This window comes from Balaenoptera borealis (assembly GCF_965194805.1).
Source record: "Balaenoptera borealis genome assembly, chromosome: 3".
Classification (NCBI taxonomy): domain Eukaryota; kingdom Metazoa; phylum Chordata; class Mammalia; order Artiodactyla; family Balaenopteridae; genus Balaenoptera; species Balaenoptera borealis.
The window spans coordinates 177303878-177331553 of NC_138866.1; the positions used below are offsets into that span (position 1 = coordinate 177303878).

The window sequence follows — 27676 nt, forward strand, 5'->3', positions numbered from 1 at the left end:
GTGTGTGTGTGCGCGCGCGTGCAGACAGAGATCCTGCTACACACAAAGCTTTCTTATGTATATTGCCCCAGCCTGCAAGGTCCTAAAGGGAGAAGGCTCTATTTCCTTTCTTTTTATATCCCCTGACCTTAGGGTTGGTTTTCACACTTCGTTACTGAATACGTTTTTAAAGCAATTGAATAAATTGATTAAGATACCAGTGATAACACCTTCAGTATCTTTCTCTCAGACACATAAACATTGTAGAAGAGATTACAAAGGATCAGAAGATCTTTAGGATCCAAGGAGTGAGAGATCAGTCAGAGGGGGTGGGATACCTCCCCCCACACCCTCTAAGGCTCAGTAGTATTGGCAGATACCAACAACTCTTATGAGTAAGACAGTTCCTATCATAAAGATATTTGTCCTTCTACCAGTGAAGAAACAAGGTCCCTCTTCACCCATGCCCATAGTCCTTTCTTGTTACACATCACCGCCCCTCACCCCCATTAAAGAAGTATTCTCAACCTTCTTAAGCCTTTCCTCTCAGCCAGCTCTTGAGGTCTCTTTTGCAAACACCAGGCAAATGGAAAAAACGGTAAATATCAGATTTCAGAAAACTAGGAAGTTAAGACAGTAATTCCTTAACGTCAGAAATGACAAAACAACTCTTAGCCAAGAACCTCAGAGCGCCTTACAAACTAAGTACAGCATCGCCCCTGGACCCCTGTGGAGAAGAGGCTGTTCATCCTCCACTGTCAGAGGAAACTGAGGCTCCAGAGGAAACGACTTTCCCCAGGGGAAAAACATGGGGATGAAAAGACACCAGCCCTGAGAAGAAGGATGTATGCCAACCCACCCACCCGTGAGCCTCTTCATCTTCACCATTATTTTTTTTCAAGAAATGTGACTATGGCTAAAATATTTGAAGAGGTGGCTAAGAGTGGAGCATTCATCACAAAGCTCACGGCCCAATTTCCCTACGGCAAAGCCGGAGATGCTCCGGTCCTCCCAGAGAGAAACTGCAAAATCTTACTTTAAAGTAAGCCTCCAGGCCTCTTGGGATGCACCAGTGTAGTTTGCCTAGAGTTGAGGGGATGGGAGAAGGGGGGGGAGGGGATCGATTTACTCCAATTAAACTGCAATTTATCATACAAGAGGGAATATGTGCAATTTCATGCTGGGAATTTAAACTTTCCTCAGTCCAAGTAAGCCATCACCATGTATCAAAAATACCTGAATAAACTGAATGAAGCAGCACTGAGGCATTGAAGGAGAATGGTCTTGCATGTTTCCATCTTGTAGGATCTTGGGCAAGTTACTCCATTTCTTTTAAACTCAGTTTCCTCGTCTGTCAAATGGAAATAATGATAGCTACCTCACAGTGTCTTGGGTTCTAAAATGTGTGAAATATATGCAAAATGCCTAGCACAATGTCTGGCACAGAGGAACTCAATAAAAGGTATCTATTACTAGCAGTGAAATTGGTTTTGGACTCCACTGTAAATAACTGACACTTTAGGAATGTGAGATTTATTCACAGCAAGTTGGGAAGAGAAATAAAGTGAAAAAACTGGATTGTGATCTTTTACACTCAAACATTACTTCCTGATGTTGGCACAGGGTATGAGAAACAGGCCAAGTGAACAGAATAGAATGCTCAGAAATATGCCCATGGGCAAAAATGCCCATGTATATACGGAGATTTTACTTATCACAGAAGAGCACTGGAGATGAGTGGGAGAAGGACAGACAATTCAATGAAAAAAATTCGATTGCATATCTTCCTTCTTACCTATACAAACATAAGTCCCGGTAGATTTTATTAAACTCCACAGGGAAAATGATAAAACTTTAGAAGAAGTAAGAGTTATCTTTATGACCTCCAGGTAGAATTTCTTAAACACACAAATGTATAATCCATAGAGAAAAGATTCATAAGTTTGACTACATTAGAGTCAAGAATTTCTGCTCACTAAAAGCTATTATCTTAAGAAGAGTGAGAATATAAGCCACCAAATGTAGATATTACAACACTTACAACTGACAAAGGATTAAGTATTATGAGCTTATAACAAACTGCTAAAAATTAATAAGAAAAAGACAAACAGTTGATAGAAAAATGTGCGAAAGAACAGGAATTTTATAGAAGAGGAAACTCAAATGTCCAGTGAACAAAAGTGCCCTATTTCACAAACTGAGGCAGTAACAAAAATCATTTCATGCTTAGAGTTAGATTATCATTTCACAGTATCAGGTTGGCAATTATAAGTTTTCATGAAGATGCAGACAGGCCAGGTAATGCTTACCCATGGCATTAGAGGTTAGAGGTTAAATTAGTGCAACTTTGTTGAAAACATTTTGCATTACACATGTTGTGTTTACTCTAAGCCCCAACAATTCCATTCTTTGGTATAAACCCTTGAGAAACTCTCGAGCATGTGCACCAGAAAACACATTCAAGAATGTTCATGCACCACTGTCATCCTAGCAAAGATCCAGAAACAATCCAGATGCTCATCAACAGTCTAATGAATAAATAAATGACAGCATATTCATAATTAAACATTATATCCATGTGAAGGAATCTCAAAGATCCTGTCAAGTTAAAGAAGAAATTCAGAGAAGAATACATACAGGATAATTTCATCTCTATAACATTCAAAAACAGGCAAAAATAAATGTATTGCTTGGGGATAGTGACACAGTGCAACCACCAAGAAAAGCAATGGAACAATTAACGTAAAATGCAGGTTGGTACCTCCACGTGGGGTGGGAGAGGGTGCAGACAGGGAAGGGACCCAGGACTTCTAAGTGCTGTTGATATTCTGTTACCTATTCAGACTGAAGTGTACTTTGATGTTCATTTCATTCTTCTTTAGAATGGACATACATTTTTATATATTCTTCGTATGTATGACCTATCTCCTACGTTTTAATTAAAAAATAGGCAGTCTTTGCTTTAACCCATCCGTGATGCTAAAAGTCAGGACCTTGAGGACTTCAAATGGCGTGGACTAATAAAAAAGGGACGAGTACAAATATTCGGTGTCCTCCACGTCCTCCAGATAAAATAATAAGGCCTTGCCTGTGGCTTTGCAGTAAATGCAGTATCCCTGCCAAGTACTGCAATCCGTAGCTCAGTGACCCTTGATAGAGGCATGATGACCACGGTCCCTTCATCCATAGTGAAACCTGGCCCCAAATTCAGGCAGATTCAAATGGACAAACCAGTGAAATGGAGGCCTTTAGTATCTTTCAAAAAAAGCCTAATAAAGGCATAAAGGTTTTCTCTCTACCACAGTGAGTACATCCTGCATTGCGTCAACCTACTGACACTATTTGTAATGGCAAAGAAAGGTCACGAAGCCTAAATCTGCTTGGCAAGATTCCCCACCACAGTCTTCTAAAAAACACAAGCTTGATTAAATATCAGCTCCCGTCTTATTTCCAAGGAGGCCACGCAAAGGTTACGATGGGCTCAGGTGTGCTGAGCTCGGCTATTATTCTGTCCCTCATTTGCATTGCGTCTGCCCTCTGCATCACTCAGCACATCTACTTCAGGGTCTCACATTAATTCTCTATCTACCCTAGCAGCATGGGGATGGGGTAAACCGGGGTCTCCACTTTCTGTAAATGGGGAAACTAGAGTCAGACAAAGACAAAGCATTTTTAGTACTGGCAGACCTTGTTTTACTGCACTTTGCTTTATTGCACTTTGCAGGTACTGCGATTTTTACAAATTGTGTACATTTGCGGCAACCCTGCATCAAGCAAGTCTACAGGCGCCATTTGCTCACTTCATGTCTCTGAGTCACATTTTGATAATTCTCGTAATATTTCAAACTTTTTCATTATATCTGTTAGGGTGATCTGTAATCAGAGATCTTTGATGCTACTGTTACTACTCCCTGAAGGCTCAGATGATGGTGAGCATTTTTTAGCAATAACATATTTTTAAATTAAGGTACATACTTTTTTTTAGACATAATGCTAGTGCACACTTAATAGACTATAGTACAGTGTAAACATAACTTTTACATGTACTGGGAAACAAACAAAATTCGTGAAACTTGTTTTATTGCGATATTCACTTTATTGCGATGGTTCGGAACCAAACACTAGTATCTCCAAGGTCTGCCTATAATGAGATTAATCCTCTCCCTCCTTAAAGTAGTGACTCCGAGGAGGGTCAGCCTCTATAGACTTGGGCTTTGGGACAAGTTTACATGGAGCGGAAGAGATGATGAGAGCCCCACATCAACATGATGTGACCCTTCCAGGTTACCTGAAGGGCTGAGCCCATTGAGATGGCTTTAGGCCACATTTCCCTCTGTGTGATGCCCTAGTCTACTCTAGGATTTACCACAGCTGCCGAAACACTAACTTCCACCAAAGATATAATTCACTGGGAAGCTCTAATTTGCTAAAAAGTCAAGTGATTAAAAAACCATATGTCAAGAGGAAAATAAAGACTAATTTCATTTCTGTTTTGCTTTTCGAGGTACAAAGAATAAGCCCATTGTAGCTTCTCTGACCCCATATATTTCTTGAACTTTCTATGTCAGTTTCTGCTGCCTCAGTCTCTCCATTCTTCCCAGTTCCAGACCAAGGAATCTGCTGCACCCAGATCACATTTTGTGGGAGGCCCATCAGGGTCATATGTCAAAGGCACTGTCTAAATTCTGGGCTACCCCTTGCCCAATGTGCCGGGGTGAGAGGAGATGGGGAGGGGGTACAGCGTATAAAATAAGACTGCGGCAGGGGCTCTGGATGGACAGCCTTCCCTTACAAGAAGTTTGGGAGAGGGAGGTGGGCAGGAAATACAGAAATTTTAGTTTAACACACATTTTAAAGAATAAAATTTACTGCTTAGTGTCAAAATCTTCTGCAAATACTAAAATTACATAAATCCAACAGCATAAGCTTTTAAAAAGCTCTATTATCTCAAAAATAGTTTCAGAAAACAGGATGCAGCAGTCTAAACCTGTGTGAAATAAACATAATGAAAAAACAATCCTTTTGGAAGTGGTGAGGCATGATACAGTTCTCTTTGCCTAAGCACTTCGTTAAGAAAATTTTTTCCCAATGACTGTTTCTATCTTTTAAATTACTTAACAAGAAGTGTCTTTATGGCTATAAGATAAAATGCAAAAGTGAGTCACCTGGCATGACAGGACAACTACTGTAGTCATAACTCACATCCTGCTCCCACCAGAAGAAAAATAGAGCCAAGGACCCGGTGATGTACACAACATCATAAACACTTATTGGATGAGGATATTTCCTGTAAAGGCCTTTGGCCAAAGCAATAAAATTCTGGCCTGACCTGACAAGGCTACTCACAGGCAGGAACATGCAGACTGAAAAATAGGGGTTGGTGCTCAAGAGAAAGAACAGATCTTAGTCTCTTGCTCCAAGATGTGGGTGCAGCATGTCCTTTGACCTGCAGCAGGAACTCTCTGCTTCCCCACATCCTGTTTGTCATCTTCTCAGAAAGGCCTTCCTGCCCTTGCCTTGTCAGGCTTAAGCCATCCAGAAGCCACTTTTCTGATCCCCAAGCATTTGTCATCAGCCTCCATTTGCCCTCGGCTATCAGCAAGATCCATCTCCCTACATCATCTGTAACATTCAGAGGATCACAGACATACCAGCAAAACGGGTTAGTAGCTCTAGCTGCTCATTAACATAAAATGCTAATGTGGAGACCACATGACAGGAAGAGAGACCAAGTGCCTAATGCCAAAGGGGGATTAATGCATGAATTCCTGTCTATCTGCTCATTTACTTTCTTGAGAGTCATCACCATGAATTACAACCACTCTCCTCCCTGACTCGGTTCCCTCTTGGGCATCTCTCCATCACAGGAGCCTCCTTTCTTACAGCTTTGTCTTCATTACTGTCCCAGAGAGGAACAGCAAGGGAGAAGAAAGCTAATGCAACTTTGTCCTCCCAATTATCTTCCTGTCCTAAAATTAATAGTGGAAATACGTAGCCTGGATGCCCGCTTCCTTATTTCTGTGCCACGGCAGAGATAAGTGGTCAATCACAGAACTCTCTGTCTCTCTCTCTCTCTCTGAGCCTGAATACTCCATAGTTCTTCTTGCCACAGTGCTGCAGGCATCCTGGAACAACTGAACAGAAATATCCCACAAGACGAAACCTATTTGTCATCTCCCCCTTAACTCCACCAGCTACAGTTCTGCCAGATCCAGAGAACCCCAGCTCTCCATAGGCTCTTTTCAGATGCTATTTTTCTAAATTTTTTTCCTTAGAAAAGAGGATATAAAGAAGACTATGCAAATCATTCAGGCTTCCATTTTAAGAAATCATATTCAGAGAAAGAGTGAAGAATGTAGTGAAGGATACACCACTTCTAAGGTGCATGAGTGTCAAGCTGTTATAGACCACCAGGGGAGAAGGATCTCCTTATCATAGGCTTGAATAAGCTCCACCACCTGTACCTTCCACCCTTATTCCTACAGCTCCAATCATATCACTGCATCCAGCAGGGCAGGATTACAGCCCAGGAGTGAGGCTGACCAGTAGTGGATGAATGATGACACGAAGTAGAAGTATTTGTGTTGGGCTCTTGAGATCTAAAACACTGAGATCTTAGTGTCGATTCTTCTACAAACTAGTAACTGATGTTATCTCTCTGGTTTCCTCATCTCTAAAATGAGAGAGATAAACTGGATCAGGAACTAGTATGCACCAAGGGGCAAGCCCAACCCAATGCCTGTTTTTATAAATAAAGTTTTATTAAAACACAGGCACAGTCACTCATTCACGTATTAGCTAAGATTGCTGTCACACCACCAAGACAGAATAGAGTTGCTGCAACAGTAAACTTACGTCCCACAAAGCCCTAAATATTTTAGGCTCTGTGGGACATAATATTTCTGTTTGGTCCATTTTTATGGTTTCTATTTTTTTTTTTACTAAAGTTCTCATTTTATTTCATGCTTTGATTTCCTGATTTTGTTTGTTTGCCTTCTGTGTTTTCTTGCCTTCAGGTAGTAGTGGATAGGAGCAGGTGGGTTAAGAGAAGGCAGGCCAACCCCTGCACTATATCATAACTGCCAAGCTCAAATGCCTACATGAATCAGACAGGGAACATAAATTGGGGAAGTACACCAGGTTTAAGGAAATTATTGGAATCACTCATAAACTTGGGATCAACTATTCTCTGACTGGCTGTATTTGGGTTATTAGCAGACTTTATAGGGACAAGCACTTCAGAAATGGGTAGGAACAGCAGAACAAAGGTCTACGAATGGAGGAACATGCCAGGAGGACAGGGAGGAGCCCTTGGGAGCAAAGTGTGGGCGTGAGGACATTCAAATGAGGCTGGGAAGCAAGCTGGGACCATACTGGGAAGGGCCACAACTGCCCGACTGAACAAGGGGAAGTCTGGGTTGTTCGCATGATAAAGGGGTGTGCCAAGATCAATTTTAGGAGGGAATTATCTAAGGTATTGGGGAAAAGGGGCATTCTCTGGAGGATGACCTACTGCTCCCATTTGCCCAGTCTCCTGGGTGGTAGGACTTTCAGTGCTTAAACTGGGACAGTCTTGGGAAACCAGACATTTGTTCAGCCTTGTAGAAACAAGGAGATCTGTCCAGAAGCGATTCCTGTAGTCCAGACACAAGGTGACAAAACTCCTAAGCTAAGGAACCTGTAATCCACTCTGTTCTGATAGACAACTTCCTGCCAAAGTTTCCGTGGAAAGGAAAGGCCTCCTCTTCTCTGCTTATGCCTTGCTCCAGGTGCATTCTAACCATGACCTTTTAGCAGCAAAACCTTATCCTGAAGGACTACACTGATTTGTAGGCATATGGCTGGCCAGTGGAGAAGCTAATGGGTAGTGAGCTGTGGGGAGGAGGGAGGGCAAGCTGACGGCTGCTAATAATAATAAAGGCCCCCATGAAGAAATACTTGTTATGGCCCAGAACTTCACTTGATATTTATAAGAACCCAGTCAATATAAGTATTATTTTCACCCCATTTTTCAAGCGAGGTAGCTGAAGAGGTTGAGTATTGCCCAGTGTCACACAGCTATTAAGTGTGAGAGCCAGAATTTAAGGTGAGAGTCGCCCTAACCTCTACTCCTGCAGGACACCTTACCTCCCCAACTCCAGTCACCCCTTCATCTGTTCTTGTGGGGTCCTGGCCATAAGCACCAATGCCCACCTCCCGAGAACGGCATGAGCTGCTTTAGACAAGACACGTCAACGGCCAGAAAAGAGCCAATAGCCTGAAGGGAATTCGGAGGACAGTCACGTGTGTAATTAAGGTCTGAGAAGGATTGATCTGTCAGGAAAGATTGGAAGAATTCAGTATGTGTGGTTTGGCTAAGCTGAGGCCAAGGGAGGAGGCAGCTGTGCGTGGGGAGGAGAAAGAAAGCAAAGCCATCATAGAATGGGTGGGCTTTCTGCTCAGGACAGCACAAGGAAGCATGGCTGAGAGGACGGCAAGAAAGTGGAAGCACACAGGGAAGGCTCTAGAAGGATCTCCCATGGAACAAATTGTGCCCCAGAATTCAGAAGGGAACCTAGCTAGACACCCACCCTGTGTGATGTAATCCAGAAAGATCTACTTGGCAAGGTTGGTGAATGCATAAAAGCTCTGGTTTCCCTCTTTCCAAGTGGGATGCATTTCCTTAGCAAAGCACAAAATTCAAGGTCCTTCCATGTCTCTCCAGCCTTCGGATCATCCCCAAGTCTCTCATTTGTGACACTGAACTGCTGAATTCTACCCCAGAGTCAATTCTCAATTACACAAAAGACAACAGGCTTGAAGACGTGGAAGATTAACCCAAGTACCACTGTGCCGGTCCCTGAGTCAAGTGCTGTATAAACATTGTCTTTTATTTACCTGTCCAAGATCACATAAGTGGTTAGCCTGTCTCCAAGTTTTTTTTTTTTTTTTAAATTCCAGGCCCTGATCTCTACTAATTTGTTTCTTAGGTAATTTTATGAGTCCAGCACTGTGCTAAAATCTAGGCCTGTATGGGTGACCAAGGCAGGCTCAATCCCTGCCCTCACAAGATGCATAATCCAGTGAGGGAAACAGAGATTCATGTGATACTTACTCAAATCATTGATGTAAGATGGTGTGAAATATTATGAAGGAAAAGAATGTGGTGTGTATGAGACCACAAAACAAAAGGACAGCCCTGAGGTAAAAGAAAAGATTCCCTAAAGAAAGGGCAGTAAGACTGAGGCCTTAGGGAGGAGGTGAGGGAGTTGTGTACTGAAGAATTTTTACCCAAAGAGAGGTCTCGCCTTTGCCTCAGATACTGGGAGGTGATCTCTGGGCCCCCAGAATATGATGCTTGATAGGAGTGTCTTAGTTTGCCTGGGGGCTTTGGTCACTGGACAGTCTAACAGTACGATTTATGATGGGGGCTTTGGACCACATTGCATTAATTCTACCTCTGGAAGGCTTGGAGACTGAATGTCAGCCATGTGGGAGGTATACGAGTATACGATTGAACCTCAGTGAAAATTCTGGACACCAAAGGCTTGGGTGAGCTTTCCTGGTTGGCAATACTCCATGCAGGTTGCCAAACGCCTATACCAGGAAAGTAACATGTGTCCCAACTCCACAGAAAGGACAATGGAATATTATCCAACAATCCCACTTCTGAGTACATATCCAAAGGAAGTGAAATCAGGTTCCCATAGAGATATCTGCATCCCCATGTTCACTGCAGCATTATTCACAATGGCCAAGACAGTGGAGGCAACCTAAGTGTCCATCAATGGATGAATGGATAAAAAAGATGTGTTATATGTATATATACAATGGAATATTATTTGGCCCTGAGAAAGAAGGAAATCCTACCATTTGTGACAACTTGGAAGAATCTCGAGGGCACTATGCTATGTGAAATAAGTCAGACAGAGAAAGACAAATACTGTACGGTATCACTTATATGTGAAATCTAAAAAAAAGCCGAACTCATAGAAACAGAGAGTAGATTGGTGGTTACAAGGGTTTGGGAGGTGGGTGGAAAGGGGGAGATAATGATCAAAGGGTATAAGTTTCCAGTTATAAGATTAACAAGTTCTGGGGAACTAATGTTCAGCATGGTGACTATAGCTAATAATACTGTATTATATACTTGAATGTTACTGAGAGCATAGATCTTGAATTTACCACCACACACACACAAAATGTAATCATGTGACAGGATGGAAGTGTTAACTAATGCTATGTTGGTAATAATGTTGCACCTTATATACATGTATCAAAGCAACACATTGTACACGTTGAACTTACACAACGTTATATATCTATTATATCTCATTGAAGCTGGAAAAAAAGAAAGGACAATGGAAGCTCCACATCTAGTAACTTTCCTGGACTCTGCCCTAGTGCTTCTTCCCTTGGCTGGTTTTAGTCTGAATCCTTTCACTGTAATAAACTTTAACTATAAGTATAACAGCTTTCACTGAGTTCTGTGAGTCCTTCTAGAGAATTATTGAAACTAAAGGTGGTTTGGGGAACCCCTCAAACTAGGAATTGGTGGAATGGAATGGTCTCCTGTGGGAACTGTTCCCATCTCAGGTGCTGAAAGAGGAAAAGTCCCCTGGGCAGAGGGCAGGGCATTCTACTTTCAGCACTGGGCCAATTTGCTCTTAACAGCAAAATTGTTTTTTGTATAAACCCCCAAGCCTCACTCTTTTACTCAATTGACTGAATATTGGCTATTACAGAAAAACACTCAGTGCCTAGTAAATGCTGCTGGGGTTTTTTGTTTTTTGTTTTTTACATTATCTTCTTTCAAGACCTATGAATACAACTACACACTATGCGTAGTACTTATTTTCCTATAAGAAAACGTATCTTCCAATGTAATGGTAGGATTTAGAAATGCTAAATTTATAATGAATCAGAAAAGATCTACGGAGAGTAAAATTGATAATGAGATTCAAGAACGGGGAATTGAGCCAGTGCTTTTAAAAAGGCAAAGAGAAATTGCCTGGAGAAGGAACAGGCAGAACCCTGAATGACCGGGTACAGGTTGAAGGAACGCAGTGAGTCATGACTGCAGGACGTCAACTGACCCAAGGAAGCCAGTTAGGAAAGGCTTGAGAGAGGAGATAATTCCCAGGGCAGTTTTCCAAATGGATGTGGGAAAAAGAACTGAGAAACTGTGGCCTGCAAGTCCAGGTGCCTATGCGACAGACCTCACTGAAGTGGGAAAGCTTTGATTTTTACATAGTGCATCAGATGGTCTTTCTTCCAAAGTCCCTTCCTGCATCTTTCATCCTCTTCAGTCCGCTCTTTACATGCTGGTTTTCTCCAGAATTCTTCTTTCTTCCAACTTGCCTGAAGCCAGTTCTAGGGCAATGACAAATTCTGACCACCAGAGGCTGACCTGGCTGGCCTGCGGGTGGGTGTAAGGGGCAACTCGTAAGTGTTAAAAAATCAAACTCATATGTCATGCAGAGTCAAGCTGAATTCAGTGAGTGAGCTTCATAGTGAAATCTGCCCTGCATGGATTGTATTCTGCCTTGAACTTACACAAGGTAAGTTCGATCTGCCCTGCCCTCCTGTATTCACAGAGGCCTTCTCACTTTGTATTAAAGGAACTTTATTCAAAAATAGCATAACGGTGAAGAACATGAGCTTTGGAGTCAGACTCCAGATTCCAACTCTGCCATGGACCAGCTGTGTGACCTTGAGCAAGTTACTGACCTTCTCTGTGCTTTCAATGCATAATGGTGATAATAATAGGGCCTGCCTTATAGGGGTTTTGTGAGGCTTAAATTAGTTAACACATATGAACTTCTTAGAACAATGCTTAGCACATAATTGTTCAGTAAATGATTGAACAATTAGTACGCTCTATCCCAAGGCAACGCAATTAGAATTTCAGAGTATTGGCAATTTTTAAAAAGCTTCCTCCATATCCATGATTTTAATGTACATCCAGGGTGAGAAACATTGCTCTGGAGTTTATCCAACTGCTTCTCCAATATTAACGTGCAAAGGATACTGGGGCTTCTTGTCAAAATGCAGATCGTGATTCCGTAGGTCAGGGTGAGACCCCAGATTCTGCACTTCTAACAGGTGCCCTGGTGAGGCTGAGGCTGCTCGTCGGGGGACTGTGGACAGTGGGGCCAGGCAGCACACACATTATCTGGAGAAAAGCCCCAAGTGGGCACTTAGTAATAACTGCGACTTGGCTACTAGGTCCTTCGGTTGAGAAGCGTGCCTCTATCCAGGAACCACTGGACAGAAGGAGAAAGCACTGAAATCCATCATGCTCTTCTCCAGATGGTCAGGACTCTCCGGCAGGTCTGAGGTTGCACACGTGGGCAGTCAGTGAATTCAGCTGTGCTGAGCTGGGGAGTGGAGACAAGGGCTGGCACAGGCAGCATTTGCAGCCAGAAGGAAGGGGGATCTAAGACTTCAAAGTAAAAAGAAGTAGAAGAACAAAGTTGCAGCAGCAGATTTTTTTTCTTTCCTCAGTCCCTCTCCCCCCGACCTCTGAGCCCCATCATTCTGCTTTCTCTATGCAACTTAACTACTCTCGATACACATAATCATTCTACATATGATTCTATATGTAGAATCATACAGCATCTGTCCTTTTGTGACTGGCTTATTTCCTTTAGTGTCATGTCTCCAAATTTCATCCATGTTGTAGCGTGTGTCTGAATTTCCTTCATTTTTAAAGCGGAATAATATTCCATTCTACAGATATACCACACTGTTTATCCATTATTCTGTCAATGGACACGAGTTGCTTCCACCTTTTGGCTATTACAGATAAGCTGCTATGAACACAGGTGAACGACTAACTCCTTGAGACCTTGCTTTCAATTCTTCTGGGTATATGTTTAGAAACAGAATTGCCGGATCATATGGTAATTCTATTTTCAATTTTTTGAGGAGCTGCCATACTATTTTCCACAGTAGCTGCAGCATTTTGCACTCCCATCAACAGTGCACAAAGGTTCCAATTCCTCCACATTCTCACCAACGCTTGTTCTTTTCTGGGTTTCTTTCTTTCTTTTTTGATAGTAGCCACCCTAATGTATATGAGGTCATATCTCATTGTGGTTTTGATTTGCGTTTCCCTATTGATCAGTGATGTTGAGAGCAATAGGTTTAATAAAAATAGGTCATCTCACTCTCAGCATTTATAGACAGCATCTCATTATTTACTACTCATGGGTGGCAGTCTTAGTTTACAGTTAGATGGAAGACTGCTTGAATCATGTCGATTCCAGCTAAGCCAGAGTGGCTGTTCTGTCCACTGACACTATGGTGGGCACTCCCCATGTCCCCCCAGATCCCTTCCTCAATCACTGCTTAAAAACTCTGCCTGAGGACTTTTTGCCTGGCAGTGGGAGAATCCTCTTTCATCTCAAGAGCATATGGGAAGTGCCAAATCAGAAGTGATGGAGAATGAATGGCCCCAGAGCAGCCTGCAGCAAGTGGCAGATGGAGGGCTGGTGGATAAATACCCCAGCTGCCTCTCCCCAGTGCTGGGATAAGTCTGAGGCATTTCTCCACTTCTCCAAGAGTTTCCTGATTGAGTGACTCATGTCCACAGCGGAAATTAGTTTGATGATGCCTCCTATTCTGGCTTCCTTTCTTTCCCTGACCCACTTCCCTACTTCCCTACATGCATCTCCTTGGATCACATCCTAAATAAACAACCTGTGCTCAAATCCTGGCCTCAGGGGAACCCAAATCAATACTGATGATATTATCCTTCTTTCAGCCACCAACACTTGTTAATAGCACATACCTGTTCTTGGTTGGTGTGAAAAAAGTTAGGGAAAGATTTTTAGGTCTGTGAAAATACTCAAGAGACTCTGTGTTTTGTCTTTAACCTTTCTGCCAGGTTCTATTATTCACATTTTCCCCAGATATGCATGTGCCTCAAGGAGAGTCATATGTCCCATAAACTCACCTCAAATTATAAAATACTTCAAAATAGCATACTGCACATGGGAAATTTCTGAAAAAAAGCATTTTAAGTAATAGGGTTGGTACCTTTTCCCATTAAAAATACTTGAATCTCCAGCACAGTACAACATGTATTAGAACCCACATACATGTCAATCCAAGGAAACATCGTCATAGAGTTTAATGCTAGTAATAAGATAATACAGCTCATAATCGTGGCAATCTTCTGTACCAGATGTTTTCTCTATTGGTTCCCCTTGGTGGTTAGTTGCACCTTCATAAATATCTGGTTCATAACCCTTATACCGAGAGTGAGATTACAGAAAGCAACTGTTGTATGAAAAACATAAAAGTTTTTTCCTGAAGGGAATTATATACACGTTTCAAGTAGGAGAGTGAAAATTAAAATGAGCCAAGTTCAAAATGGAAATGAGGGGAAGGAGTTGAGAAATATCTTCTCCCAATACTGAGAGGTCATCAGTACCATCCTGGTGGGAAAGTAAACGTTTACCCAAGAGAAGCCAGGAGACTGCTCTAAGTTGCAGTGAAAACAGTAACTAGTTAATACTGAGAATGTAGTGAACAGCTGAACAAACTGAGATGCCATTAGAAAGATCCAATGTTCCATTTCAAGGTTATGGATGTCATAACAGCAGGCAGCAGTAATACCCAAGCAATTCTGAACTTCAGGATGTGGACAGAGGGGTACAGAGACTCCCCACCAGACATCTGCTCATTTTCTCCATGGAAAAGAACTAAGGGAGTCGGTTCTGATATTTTGATGTAGGTCCATAATAGGAACCCCATGCCCCTCTGAGGGAAATGCATATGCTACAAAAAAAAAAAAAGAAGAAGAAGAAATGTAGATGTAACAGCTTAGTAAATATTCAGTGAAGTCTTCTGTTTAAGGTGTAGTGGTTAAAATTTTTATTTTAAATTTCTCCAGCTCTTGAAAAGGGTAAAATGGCTTGTCCATCATTCAAAAGCTATGACTTTATACATCTGAAACTTTGGTGGGGGGCATGGTGAGGAGGGGGACGGGGGGACCAGGGAGAATATCTGATAACATTTAGCAAAATCAAGAGCCTATAAAAATTTGTTTTTAGCCTCCAAAAAGACTCTACTCCCGTGATTAGTATAGGAGCCAGGAAAATGCAAGAGCTGAAAAGCAGCAGTGTTGATAAAAGTCAAATACTTCTGCTATCTTAGGGATCTATTCACACTTATCAGCCATTAATACTGTTTATCAATTCTCTTTGATTCTCAGTTTCTGACTTCTGATACTTCTCTTTGATAACACATTTGCATTTGCATTTGTCACTAGAAACAAAATACACATTAATAAAGCTATTAATTTAAAGCCAAGGATGAATCAGAGACAATTAGAAGGGAAAAGCAACACCCCAGAAAGGGCTAGGCTTTGCATGAAGCTATGTCAACCAGTTTTAATGGACTGAATGTTTGTGTTCCTCCAAATTTTATATGTTGAAGCTTTAACCCCCAATGTGACAATATTTGGAAATAGGGACTTTATGGAAGTAATCAAGGTGAAATGAGGTCGTAACAGTGGGGCCCTAATCTGAGGGGATTGGTGTACTTATAAGAGGAGACACTAAGAACTCTCTTGCTCTCTTTGGCATGGGAGGACCCAGTGAGAAGGCTGACAACGAAGCCGTATACACAAGCCCCTGTGTACCTGTCCTTTGAAGTAAAAGGCTTTTGCTTTAGTCTCCCAGGCCTCCCTTGAGTCTCAAAAGGCTGACTCAAGAGTTAATGATTAGGAATGTGAAGACGAAGAAACAAAGAATAGCTGATGGGCTGGAGAACTGGTAACAATTTAGACTATAATTCTGCCACAGCACAGAATCACCGAACTCCCATTCCCCTGAAAGATAGAGATAAAGGCCTGACACACATTCCTAAGTTGTTTTTACAGGAAGCAGACCTCCACCAGATGAAAACTGCTGACCGCAAGAGCACAGACCCTAGACTACTTGAAACTTCACCTTGATGCCAACCAATCTGAGAAATGTGCATGAGCTGATCCCACACCCTACAGCCCTCTCTCACACTGCCTTTAAAACCCCTTCCCTGAAAGCCATCAGGGAGTTCGGATCTTTTGAGCATGAGCTGCCTGTTTGTTCTCCTTGCTTGGTGCCCTGCAATAAATGCTGTACCTTTCTTCACCATAACCTGGTGTCAGTAGATTGGCTTTACTGCATGTGGGCGAGCAGACCCAAGTTTGGTTTGGTAACACCATCTGCAAGCTCAGAAGAGAGTTCACACCAGAAATCCAACTGGACAGCACCTTGATCCTGAATGCCTGGCCTCCAGAACTGTGAGAAATAAATGTCTGTTGTCTAAGCCATGCAGTCTGTGGTATTTTGTTATGACAGCCCAATATACTGACTAATACATATATCAATACTAATCAAGGAGAATGTCCCCAACTGAGAAATCACTCTCCCCAAAAATGAGTCATGAAAAGAAAAAGAACATGATCACATGACACGTTCTACTTGGGCTGGTTTGAGGTTGCCAGTAGTGACATTTACACAATGCTTTTAAAAGATATCTTGAAATGCAAACGCTAAACCTCTTTCTTCTCCTTTTAATTCCACATCTTCCAGAGCCAGAACTACTAACCTACCTACTGTCCCTCCTGTTGAGGGTGAGAAAACACCTCTCTCACCAGCTACACTGTTCAGGTAACTGCAGAAGAAAACCAAAAGGGAAGAAACAAAAGTATTCCCTGCCCAGAGCGACATCTTTTGTGACAGGGATCATCAACTCCACTGAGGTTCTTTCAGAAAGGAGGAGAAAACAGTGGGAAAATTCCATGGACAGTTTTTGTTTAGCAACATTTATTTGCCTTCCCAAACTCCAGAGAAGATAAGGAATTAGTCTTAACAGAGCTTTAAGTTTAAACATACTCTCTGGGTGAGAAAGACATATTTGCCTTCATCTTAGAACCGACTCTAGTCCTGGTTCCTAGTCTTTACTGGGGTCCTGATTCCCAATTCCTCACTTCCTTTCTCCACAGGATTCATCACAAGGCATGTATTGAAAAGTCAGTGGCAAAACCTTTGTGTTGGAAAGTATCTAAGATACATCAGTTTCTCCTTACCTAATTGAAAGCCTTTGACATAAACAAACAAAAGGAAACTGATTTTCAGTGCTCTGAAGCTCAGTCTTTCAAACAAAGGAGACCTTGCTCAATGAAATTTCATTTTCTAATCATTTAGCCACAGTTAAATATAGTCATTTTTGAAGAGCATTTCAGAGTCTATTGATGGACAAACTGTACTATTGATTGGTACCAATTGTAAACTCTAAGTTTCTCATCCAAATCCTTTTAATTGGTCTTAAGTGACACTCTTTTAAATGACTTTGGGAAGAGAAGAGGGAGAAACATGCCAAGGATAACTCACACAAAGAAACTTTACATGCTGTCTTTGTTTCCCTTTCTCTGGCATAGATACTGACTACCGATTTTTTTTCCCCCCTTGAGGAAAAGTAGTGAGAATGTGAACAGCAGTCTGGATTTTTCTTGTTCTGTTACCATAATTAGAAAAGTCGGATAAAATTATGCAGGAGCAGATTGAGGGAGAAATATAGCTCGGCTTTCGTATGAAATAGCTACCTCTTTTATAAATTCAAAGGTTTTTCTCTCCCTGCAAATATCTTTCATCTCTGAGTAGTTACTGTGCCTCTTTTAAGTCTGTTTTCAGGTTGAAAGATAAGCACACTCTTTAAAAAGGTTCAAGCGTTGATGGGAAGCATGTTCATGACCATCGCTGCCATTGTTATGAAATACCGCCCTGATCGCTGGGAAGACACCACTCTGAGACAGGCAGAAAACCACCACCCCATAATTACACGGTACTGACAAAATCAGGTTGGGATTGAAGGAACCAGACACATCATTTTCACAAAAACTGAAAATGCAACCTATCAAATCACCCTTTGATTAATCATCTTATAAGACGTCCGTCTATAAGTCACAGCTGATACTGGGAAGAACTGTGAAAATTCAATGAGCAGAAGCCAACTTTTTTAATGTATCTGAAGAGCTATTCAAGAATTCAGTGGTATGTCCTTCTTTGACATTTTCCTTTCCTTCCATCCCCTTCTTCCTTGGTGGGGAAAATGCTTTATGCAAGCCTGCATTGAAACCACAGTCAATTCACAGATAAACATTTAGGGACAGAGAAGCTCTCAACGTGTGCTTCTCAGGCCACCTGAAACAGAATCATCTGGAGTGGTTTTTACAAACCACTCATTCATGGAGCCACACCAGATGTAGAGAATTAGTCTTGGAGGTTATGGCTCTGGAACTTGAATTTGGAACAGACTGCCACGCTGGTTCTTGGGTCATCTAAAGTTCTGAGAACCTCCAAGGTGGCCCAAGGTCTACCGTCACTAGGGATGCGCTGAGTGGGCATTTCAGACTCCAGCCACTCTGGTCCTTGTTCCCGACTCCCTGTCTAACTGGGGGGGACACCACTTTCACCACTCAAGCTACTCATGTCCTCCAGATCTCCTGTGACCATTCCCAATTCATCGGCTCACCACCATGGCCCCTCCCCATGAACACCTCCCCACCCGTCCCTGCTCACAAATCTGTAGTGGATCCTCATTACCTAATTCGAAGGAAACTCCTCAGCCTCAAATTCAGAGCTTGAAAGAAGATCCCTTTCTGGCCTGACTCCCTCGCCCTCCCTTGCCCGCTCCCCGTCCACCATCTGTGTAACCCCGCAGAACGACCGGTTACTCTTCCCGTGCGTCAGTGGCGGGGTGCACCACTGTTCCGCCTGCCTTCCTTTGTTCTTGCTCATTGCTTCTGGGCATCTGCTCTCCCAGACCCTCTTCTTCAACCTTACAAGCTGAATTCCAATGTGTCCTCAAGGGCCACCACCTCGGATGTCCCCCTGACCCCTAGCCACCTAAGATCTTTTCTTCCTTGAATCTCTGCAGCATTTTGTTGATACCTCTCCTGGGTTCTCACCTTATTTGGCCTGTTTCTTTCTCTATGCACACAATGTGTAGCTCCTTCAAGCTGTCTTGGTCAGCTTTTACTGCCCTCTAGCATCTAGCATGGGGTTTGAACACAGCAGACCAGCAGTAAATACTTACTGGGCTATTGAATAGACTTGCCCCTCACCTGCATGTGGCACCAAGGCCAGTGGCTTCTGGCTTTGCTCTTCCTCTGAGTTCCACCCGCACTGTCCATCTCCCACCCATGCGCCACCAGCTCAGCCCCTTTGTAGCTAAATGCCTGGAACACTGCCCGGCTTCCATCTTCTTCTCCCACCACCGGTCCCCGTCTTTAACCTTTTCTTGAACATCCGGTCCTGGAAAACAGCTCTCTCATTCTCTAGAGGCTGGACAAATTTAGATAAATTCACAAAGTGCTGGAACAAAGAAGGATGGCATTTATATGTGGGACACTAAGAAGGGTCCACTTCCGATTCAAGTGGCTGAGTGTGAGAGCCCAGACCACGAGCCACTTTGCTTCTCAGGGGCCATTCTGCACACACTACACCTCTTTCTCCCAAAGGCTCCTTCCAGTGGATCACACTTAGTTTCTATTATTTCCTATATATTCCTACCAACAAGCATGGCCTTTTGTTACGACATCCCACCTCATCCACCCAAACCCAGGTCTCGCTCAGTTCCACTGGCTCATGGCAACCACACCCTGCTCCCCATCTCTTTGGGGAGAGCTTTTCCATTTCCCCTCCCACCCCTCAAAACCAAACCAACAGCCATCTGTCTCACAGAATCCCTGATGGCCCCCCACGCAAAGCAACCTCTTCCTTCTTTGCTTTGCTAAGTATGAATAGTTAAATTACACATTATAGCATTTAGATACTACTTTGTATTTGGCCTTTAATCATTTACATTTTATATGTCGATTTCTCAACCCAGACTGTAAGATCACTGAAGGCAGGGACCTTATAAACTTTTCTTGAATGGCACTCCTCAGTGTTTAAACACTTACTGGGACCCTATATATGTTAATGGATTAAATCCCAATCCAAGATATGTGCTTACTAAAATGTGTAAGAAAGTTCCATTGTGCTTTCTGTTAAAATTAATTTAATATGTGAAAAATGCAATAAACCATTTTCTCAGTGAAAGTAAAAGAAGAGAGAGGCGCAATCTGAGGAAGAGAGGAAATTTGAGTATAATACTTGGGATATAAAATTAAAAGGCCATTTGCCTTTGAGATGGAACAGATGTGTAATTGATATTCACTGCTCATTTGCCACTTGAATTTTGCAGACATTTAATGCAGTAATTGTTTATACAGTAAGATTCTAAATACCCTTTGGAGAATAGCCCACTTTTCCTATAGTCCCTGTATTCTGTACCAGCAGATAGGAATGGATCCTTTTTTTTTTTTTTTTTTTTTGGCTTCGCAAGGGCTTTCTCTAGTTGAGGCGAGCAGGAGCTCTCTTCATTGTGGTGCGTGGGCTTCTCATTGCAGTGGCTTCTCTTGCTGCAGAGCACAGGCTCTAGGCATGCAGGCTCAGTAGTTGCGGAACATGGGCCCTAGAGCGTGCAGGCTTCAGTAGTTGTGGTGCGTGGACTCAGTAGTTGTGGCATGAGGGCTCTAGGGCACATGGGCTTCAGTAGTTGTGGCACACGGGCTCAGTAGTTGTGACTTGTGGGCTCTAGAGTGCAGGCTCAGTAGTTGCGGCGCACGGGCTTTGATGCTCCGCGGCATGTGGGATCTTCCCAGACCAGGGATCAAACCCATGTCCCCTGCATTGGCAGGCAGATTCTCAACCACTGCGCCACCAGGGAAGTCCCAGGAATGGGTTCTTATAAACCTAGAGCTTTGAAAGTGTAATTTTGAAAAACAAATTTGCATGGTGCCTTTTTGAAGACAGTAATATGACCATATCCATAAATATTTTGAATGATATACCCTTGATTCAGCATTCCCCATCTAGGAATTTGTCCTACAGTATATTCAAGCCATCTGCAAAGATGGATGCACATGAATCTTCATTGTAGGGTTGTTTGTAATTATAGAATATTGAAGATAGCCTAATGTCCATCAATAATGGATTTTTTAAATAAATTATGAGTCATTCATACAACATAATATTACCAATATATATTCTTTAAAAAGAATGAGGTAGCACTAGAGGGACTGACAAGGAAAGATGTTGCATATGTAGAGACAACTTCTGGAAGGATACACAATAATCTAAAGGATTAAGGAACTAGGATGGGAGGTTTCCAGAGTGTAAAAAATATATATATACAACCAGCTACATATATCATGTAAAGGTATTTGTATTTTTAAAAACTAGCCAAAAACTTTAATTTGCAAAAAATGGTATTAGTAGTCAAAAGGATTTGGATCCAAGATTCAAATGGCTAAATATCTACCAAGAGTTTCAAAAATCATATTGCCTGTTTGTCTACATAATCATAATTAAAATTATAATATTTATTAAAAAGACAATCTTTCTTCCTTCCTCCCTTCCCATCCCTGGATTCTATTTTGTAACTGTCATCTCTCAAATTTGGATGGTGGCCTGAATAGTGTTTCAAAGGCTGTTGTCAGCAATGACAACAGAGATGAAATAGGTTTAGCTTTTGTACTAATAGCTCTTTCACATAAGCCATTGTCACAGAATGATGGTTATACTTTAAATATTTTGATGGTCCCCTAAAAACATCGTGTACCAAATAAAACACTCACCCAGTCTGTTCTATTTGCAAACCTATCTGGGTCCATGCTTATCTATGGCAGATCCTTTTGGTTCCCTACAAAACAGCCATTACCCTGAACCTTCATCTCTACTGGAAGAGCCTAGAAAAATCAGTGATTCTCTTTCCCAGCCTCCCTGACAGCTGGAGCGGTCTTGCGTGTTGTTCAAGGTTCTTTGTTGCAGACAACAAAATCCACTCTAATTAGTGTAAGCGGACAGGAAATTATTACAGGGTATTAGATAGTTTAAGGATATATGGGAAAACCAGATGATCAAGGTCATTCACCACCGAGCCAAGAGTGATGCCAAAGCATATCTCCAGACCCCAGAGTGTCACTCAGCCACCACTTCTGACATCAGAGACTGCACACCAGCACCTCCACAACAGCTGGTCCCAAAGAACCTAACACTCTGCCATCTTGCTTGCAAGAAAATCTGCAACAGCCAGTTCTACTCATTCACTTCGCTCCTCCAAGTCTGGTGCCAGAGAGCTAGCTTGGCGGAAGCCAGATCACATGCAGAACCCCAGCTGCAAGGGAGGTTGGGAAATGCGTGTTTTAGATCCCCAGCCAATAGTTTAAGAGGGCATTCTGGGGAAGGGTTATGAGAGGGGGGCTGAGTGAACCAATCTGCAACATGTCACATAAATGACTCTGTTCTGACCAAGGAAAATAAGGGGAACTCTGTTCTGACCAAGGAAAATAGGGGAGATTTTGGGAGAGATTTTCCTCCTTGATAGAAATTAAGAGACACAAGGAGAGCTCTCTTTACTGTTCCTCTTCTTTTTGCTTTTGGACACAGGAGTGGGGGACGTGATGGTTGGAGCTGCAGCCATCTTGGAACTGTGAGGGCAAGCATTGCCAACATCCCCCCAAACCCCTTACACTTTTAATCTTGCAGTCTCTCTGAGCCTCTCTCCTTGAGTCTATAACAATGCTTGTGATTTCCCCATCTCTGAAATACCTCGTTTCCTCCCACTCCTCAGGCTACCATCTCTTCTCCCCATCTCCTATATCCTCTCTGTGTTTACTCCTCACCTCCTATTTCCTCTTCATTCATTTGTAACCTGGCTTCTGATTTTACCACATTCATGAAGCATCTCGCCATAAGGTCACCACTGCCATCGTGACTGGCAAATCCAGTGTCTCAGTGTTTATTTTCCTTAGTCTCTGCTGCACTTTACAGCCTTGATCATCACACCTCGGTCTTTTCTGGAACCCTCCACTCTCTTGTCATCCAAGACAGCATATGCTCTTGGACCTCCTTCCACCTCCCTGACTTTCTTTCTTTGCCTCTTTTATGGGCTGTCCTTCCACTCCCCACCCTTTCAGTGCCTCACCCAGGGCTCACAGCTCCACCCGGTCTATACTCCCCGGGTGGTTTCATTCTCTCGTGTTGTTCTAACCATCCCCTGAATACTGACAACTCTGAATATGCATGTCTTGACCAGAACTCTTCCCCAACTTCACACACATACATCTGACCACAGCTAAACACCTCCCCTAGAATGTTTCACTGGCTCCTGAAATGAACCTGTCCAAAAAGAAGGTATCATTAGTCCTTTAAAATCGGTTCCTCCCTGTGATCTCCACCTGCCCCCTCACCCAACATAAAGACCTGAGGTCATCCTTGACTCTTCCCTCTGCCTAGCATATCCAATCAAGAGCTAGTCAACTGCTGATTTCACCTCATCATGTCTTTCTCGTGGTCCTACAGCAGTTTGCCACACTTCCTTAGCAGAGTGATCTATACACATGCAGATGGGATGATTTCATTCTCTTGCCTAAAAGTTTTCAAGTGTCTTCCATTCTCTATAAGTGATTACCCAAGCTCCTCAGCAGAGTATGGTCCTTCCTTACCTCTCGAGCCTCACCCTCGGCCTCTCCCTGCCTTGGACATTTGTGCCAGTGATTCTGAACTCCTTGCCTTCTCTGAAAGGTATCATGCAACTGTAAGATTCTTTACTTTCACCAATTCTTTTTAACTTGGCTTGAAACCCTTCGTCTACTTCATTTCATGGTCTGTACCTTCAAGCTCAGGTACTGCCTCTTCCTAGATGCCTTTACTCAGTCAACAAATGTTTACTGAGCACTTACTATGTGCCAGGCACTGAGCTAAGAGCTAAAGAAGCAAAAGTGAATGAGACAAAGGTCCTGCTCTCAAAAAACTTGCAGTCCACATACCGACCTCCCTCTTCTTCCAGCTTTCCCTGGTGGGTTCAGTGTCCTTTTCTGTGCTCTAGGCATAGATACTGTTGGTTGTCTCTGCAGCAAGCACACCCACCTTCTTCCCTCCCTTTTATGTGAGACGGGAAACTGACCCCATTCCCAGCTGCAGCAGGAAATACTGATACATCCAAGCCGAGCAGGGTGACTCCATGCCCCTTGGCTAGTGGCCGGTTCAGAATCCCAGGCTTCAGCCAATGGGTGCTTGACTTTCCCCTGGGGAGGGTGGGTGATCTGAGTAGGCACTCTCAAAAAGAAAGGAAGAATTTACTGTTCCTATTTTGAGGAGAGATGTGTCCTCTCTCCACCTGGGCTTGAACAGGTGCTGCCGGCAGCCACCTTGTGACCATGTGAGGGAAGCCAGCCTGCAGGCAGAGCCCACAGACCAGAGCAGAGCTAAGAGATCAAAGTGGGCGGGAGTGGGTGTGGGACCAGAGCCTGGCAACGGCTTTACCTTTGGACTTGATATATGAACTAAAGAATTTTCCGTTTTAAAGCTACTTGGAGCAGGCATTTATTTTATTTATTAACGGGAGTCATGACGAACCACCCACCTCTGTCTCCCACGGCAGTGGCCCATGAGTCCATTCCTCTCCTCCATCCCCACTGGCCCGGCATTAGTCCAGCTAGCTTGTCAACAGAATGACCTCCATATCTTCTTGCCCAGGCTCCCTCCCCTCAGGTCACTCCTCCTTTCTATCCATTCTCCATACTGCTTCCTGAGTGATAGCTCTGCATCTCAGCTCTGAGCACATTATCCCCTGCTTAAAATCATTAATGACTTGGTGTTAGTAAGTTTCAAGTTCAAACTCCTTACCATTTGTTCAGAAAACAGTTTGTGTGTGCCCCTAGCCAGGATTTTGGCCTCACCTCTGCCATTCCCTCTTGCTTTTCCCATACCCAAATGTCACATGGTTGCTGAAACGTACAACTTTCTCACTTGCATCTGTGTCTAATCTTCCCTATACCTGGAACTCCCACCACCATGATCCACCTCCCAACCCTGATCCTTCAAAACTCACCTGAAACACCAGCGCCCTTTAGAGGTTGCTGCTCTATGCTCCTGTGTTCTACAGCATGTTGACGATTTCTTTGTCATAACATTAACTCGCTGTGTTGGAATTATTTGTTTTTTGACCTTTCCAATGGAAACGCTAAACTTCTTGAGAGCAGGGACCAGGTGGTATTAATAAATCTATTCCCATATCCTAGTGCTTTACCACAATGTATGTCTGAGTGCTACCCCCTATAAATGTTTTTTTAAAAGAGAAGGGAGGAAGAGGGGAGGGTAAGGGAGGAGGGAGAAGGGAAGAGGAGGGAAGGGAAGAGGAGGGAAGGGAAGAGGAGGGAAGGGAAGCTTCAAATTTTCCTGCCCTTGGTGCTTCATGCCTTCCGAGTGTGTATTAAAAGGGCTGCCTGGCCCAGTAATCATGGGGAATGGAGAGGAAACAAACAGTTGTTGACATGGGTAATGTTCATGTCCCCGATTGTAGCAGCATATGGCAGTGGTTGTAATGGCCCAACATAAAGCATTCCTCGACAATATTAATGACCAGCTAGGTTAATGACCGAAGACTAAGCCTCAGGCCATGAACACATTCTCCCTGTCATTAATCCCTGGGAAATGACCTTAGCCGTGTTCATTACGGCTCAATTTTGCTCACACTCCTCAAGAGGGGAAAAAAAGCATTTCAGTCCTAACACCAAGCTATGTCCCGTCTTTTACCTTGACACATGGGCAATAAAGACACGAAACAAATCAGGAGTCCAAATAACAAGCATGTAAAGGAAGCAACACTATTGCTTTATTAGCTCCCAATCATCAGGGGGAACTAAACCCGGGAACCTTAGAGGTCACAGATCTGGCAGGTCAGGCCATTCTTCATGCCTCATACATTCTCTGGACATTCTTTGAAGGTATAACATAGAAGCACTAAACACATGTCACTCCCCAGATATTCAGAGTTCGGATGAAAACCTGAAAACTCTAATGCAACTCTTTGCTAATATGGAAAAAATAAAATAAAAATTGGCTTCTTCAGATATCAACCTACCATTCCATCAGTGAATATTTATGGAATGCTTCCACTGAGCAAAGTCCCATAGACAAGCTGTGAGTAATTCAACAAGTAAAAGACCCTCAAGGACCATGAAATTAGGTAATAAAGAATGAATACACACTGTGGTGGTTTTAAACACATCTTCAAATATGTTGACATGTTTGCATCAAGAGGTGAGGGCTAATCCTCTCCCTCTGAGTCTAGCCTTAGTGACTTGCTGGCAACCAGAAGCAAGTGTGCGTGACTGCTGAGGCTAGGTCACCACAGGTCACACAGCTCTGCCTTGTTAGCTCAGATACTCGGCTTTGGGCCCTAAGCTATCACGTAAGCAGTGCAATACCTTGAAGCAGCCATGCTGTGAGAAAGCCCAAGCCACAGGGAGAGGCCCTGGACGGGCACTGTGGTCAACAGACCCAGCTGTGGTCCAGCTGACAGCACACCACCGCCACGACATGTGCGTGGAGACACCTCCAGGAGATGCCAGTGTCCAGCTGTCCAGTGAGCCCAGATTCCGACCCTACCCAGCTGAGGCTCCGGACACTGTAGGGCAGAGATAACCATTCCCGCTGTCACCTGTTGGAACTCCTGACCCGTAGCATTAGTGAGCACAAAAAAACGGTTGTGTTAAGTCACGAAGTGTGGGATAGTTGCTACGCAGCAGTACTAACCGGAACGCACACACGCACACACAGGATAGATAACTCCAGCTGCTTTGTGAAGTTTAGTAATAGTTTGCTTATGTACATTCCTAGCTCAGCCGTGCACTACAGAAATCTGTAACCAACACTTAGCAAAAGAGCTCCTTGGCTGCTCCAGTGAGGCCACGTGGTGCATTTAACGTAAGGAAAATTAATTCCACAGTCAAGGTAACGTTGATCTGGTCCAAATGTGGCCTTGTGCACCAAGCTACTATGAACTCTTTCTAACCACAACTGTTGGAATTCCCCTTTCGCAGGCTTGGCCTCCTGTTCTTTTCTCCCCATGATCTTTCTTCAGGGTTCCTGAGTTTCTGGACTAACTTCCGGTTCTGGCCCTCTAAATCTAACCATGGGCCTAAAGGGACCAGCATCTCCAACTGCCCATCAAACATCTCTTCTGGGAAATCCTGTTATTACCTCAGCCCCTTCCACTCAGGATCCTACGTGAATTGCAGCCCATTCTCCTTCAAATTGTATTTCCCACCCCGAAGTCATTCCTATCTGTCACCACTCCCTGCGGCTCCAACAGCCAACACGCTGTCGTCCTGACTGATCCCTCCCTGGGCACGGTCCCCTGTCGTCAACCCGTCATATCGTTCTGATGCGTCTGTCTGCAGGATGCTCCTGAATTCATCCACTTTGCTCCTCGCTCATGGACACCGCTACGCTGCCTCTTCACCTCCCACCCGAATTTGTGCAAGTGACTCTGAACTGGTGTTCTCCCTTCCGTCTCCCCAGTGCAGCCTGCGTGCCACCTCCAGATTGGACTTCCCCACTGCCACACCCACTAAGTCAGTCCTCACTCAAGACCGGCTCCCCTCCAGGTGCTCACAGAAGCATCTGCAGCCTCTTCCTTCATCTGGACGCAGCTCGCTTCGCCAGCTTTCCTCCCCCTCCAACTCCTGCCCTTCATTTCGTCCCATACGCTCCCGACCAACCCCTCCTTCACATCCCCGCCTCTGCCCTCGTCCCCTCTCTACACTTGGCTGTTCATAATCATTTCCTCCTGAATCTCCCTTATCACTTTGTTCCTTTTGCTGGGAAGA

The 27676-nt window shown here is 43.5% G+C and overlaps 1 long non-coding RNA gene across 1 annotated transcript in view; it reads left to right on the forward strand.

Annotated features, from left to right (window-relative positions):
* The window catches only part of LOC309625736, a 31656-nt gene extending 6829 nt beyond the window's left edge, over positions 1-24827 (forward strand). Inside the window, exon 2 of the long non-coding RNA XR_014242719.1 lies at positions 25-24827. This is a non-coding gene — a long non-coding RNA (uncharacterized lncRNA). The remainder of the gene's footprint in view (positions 1-24) is intronic.
* Positions 24828-27676: the final 2849 nt, after the last annotated feature.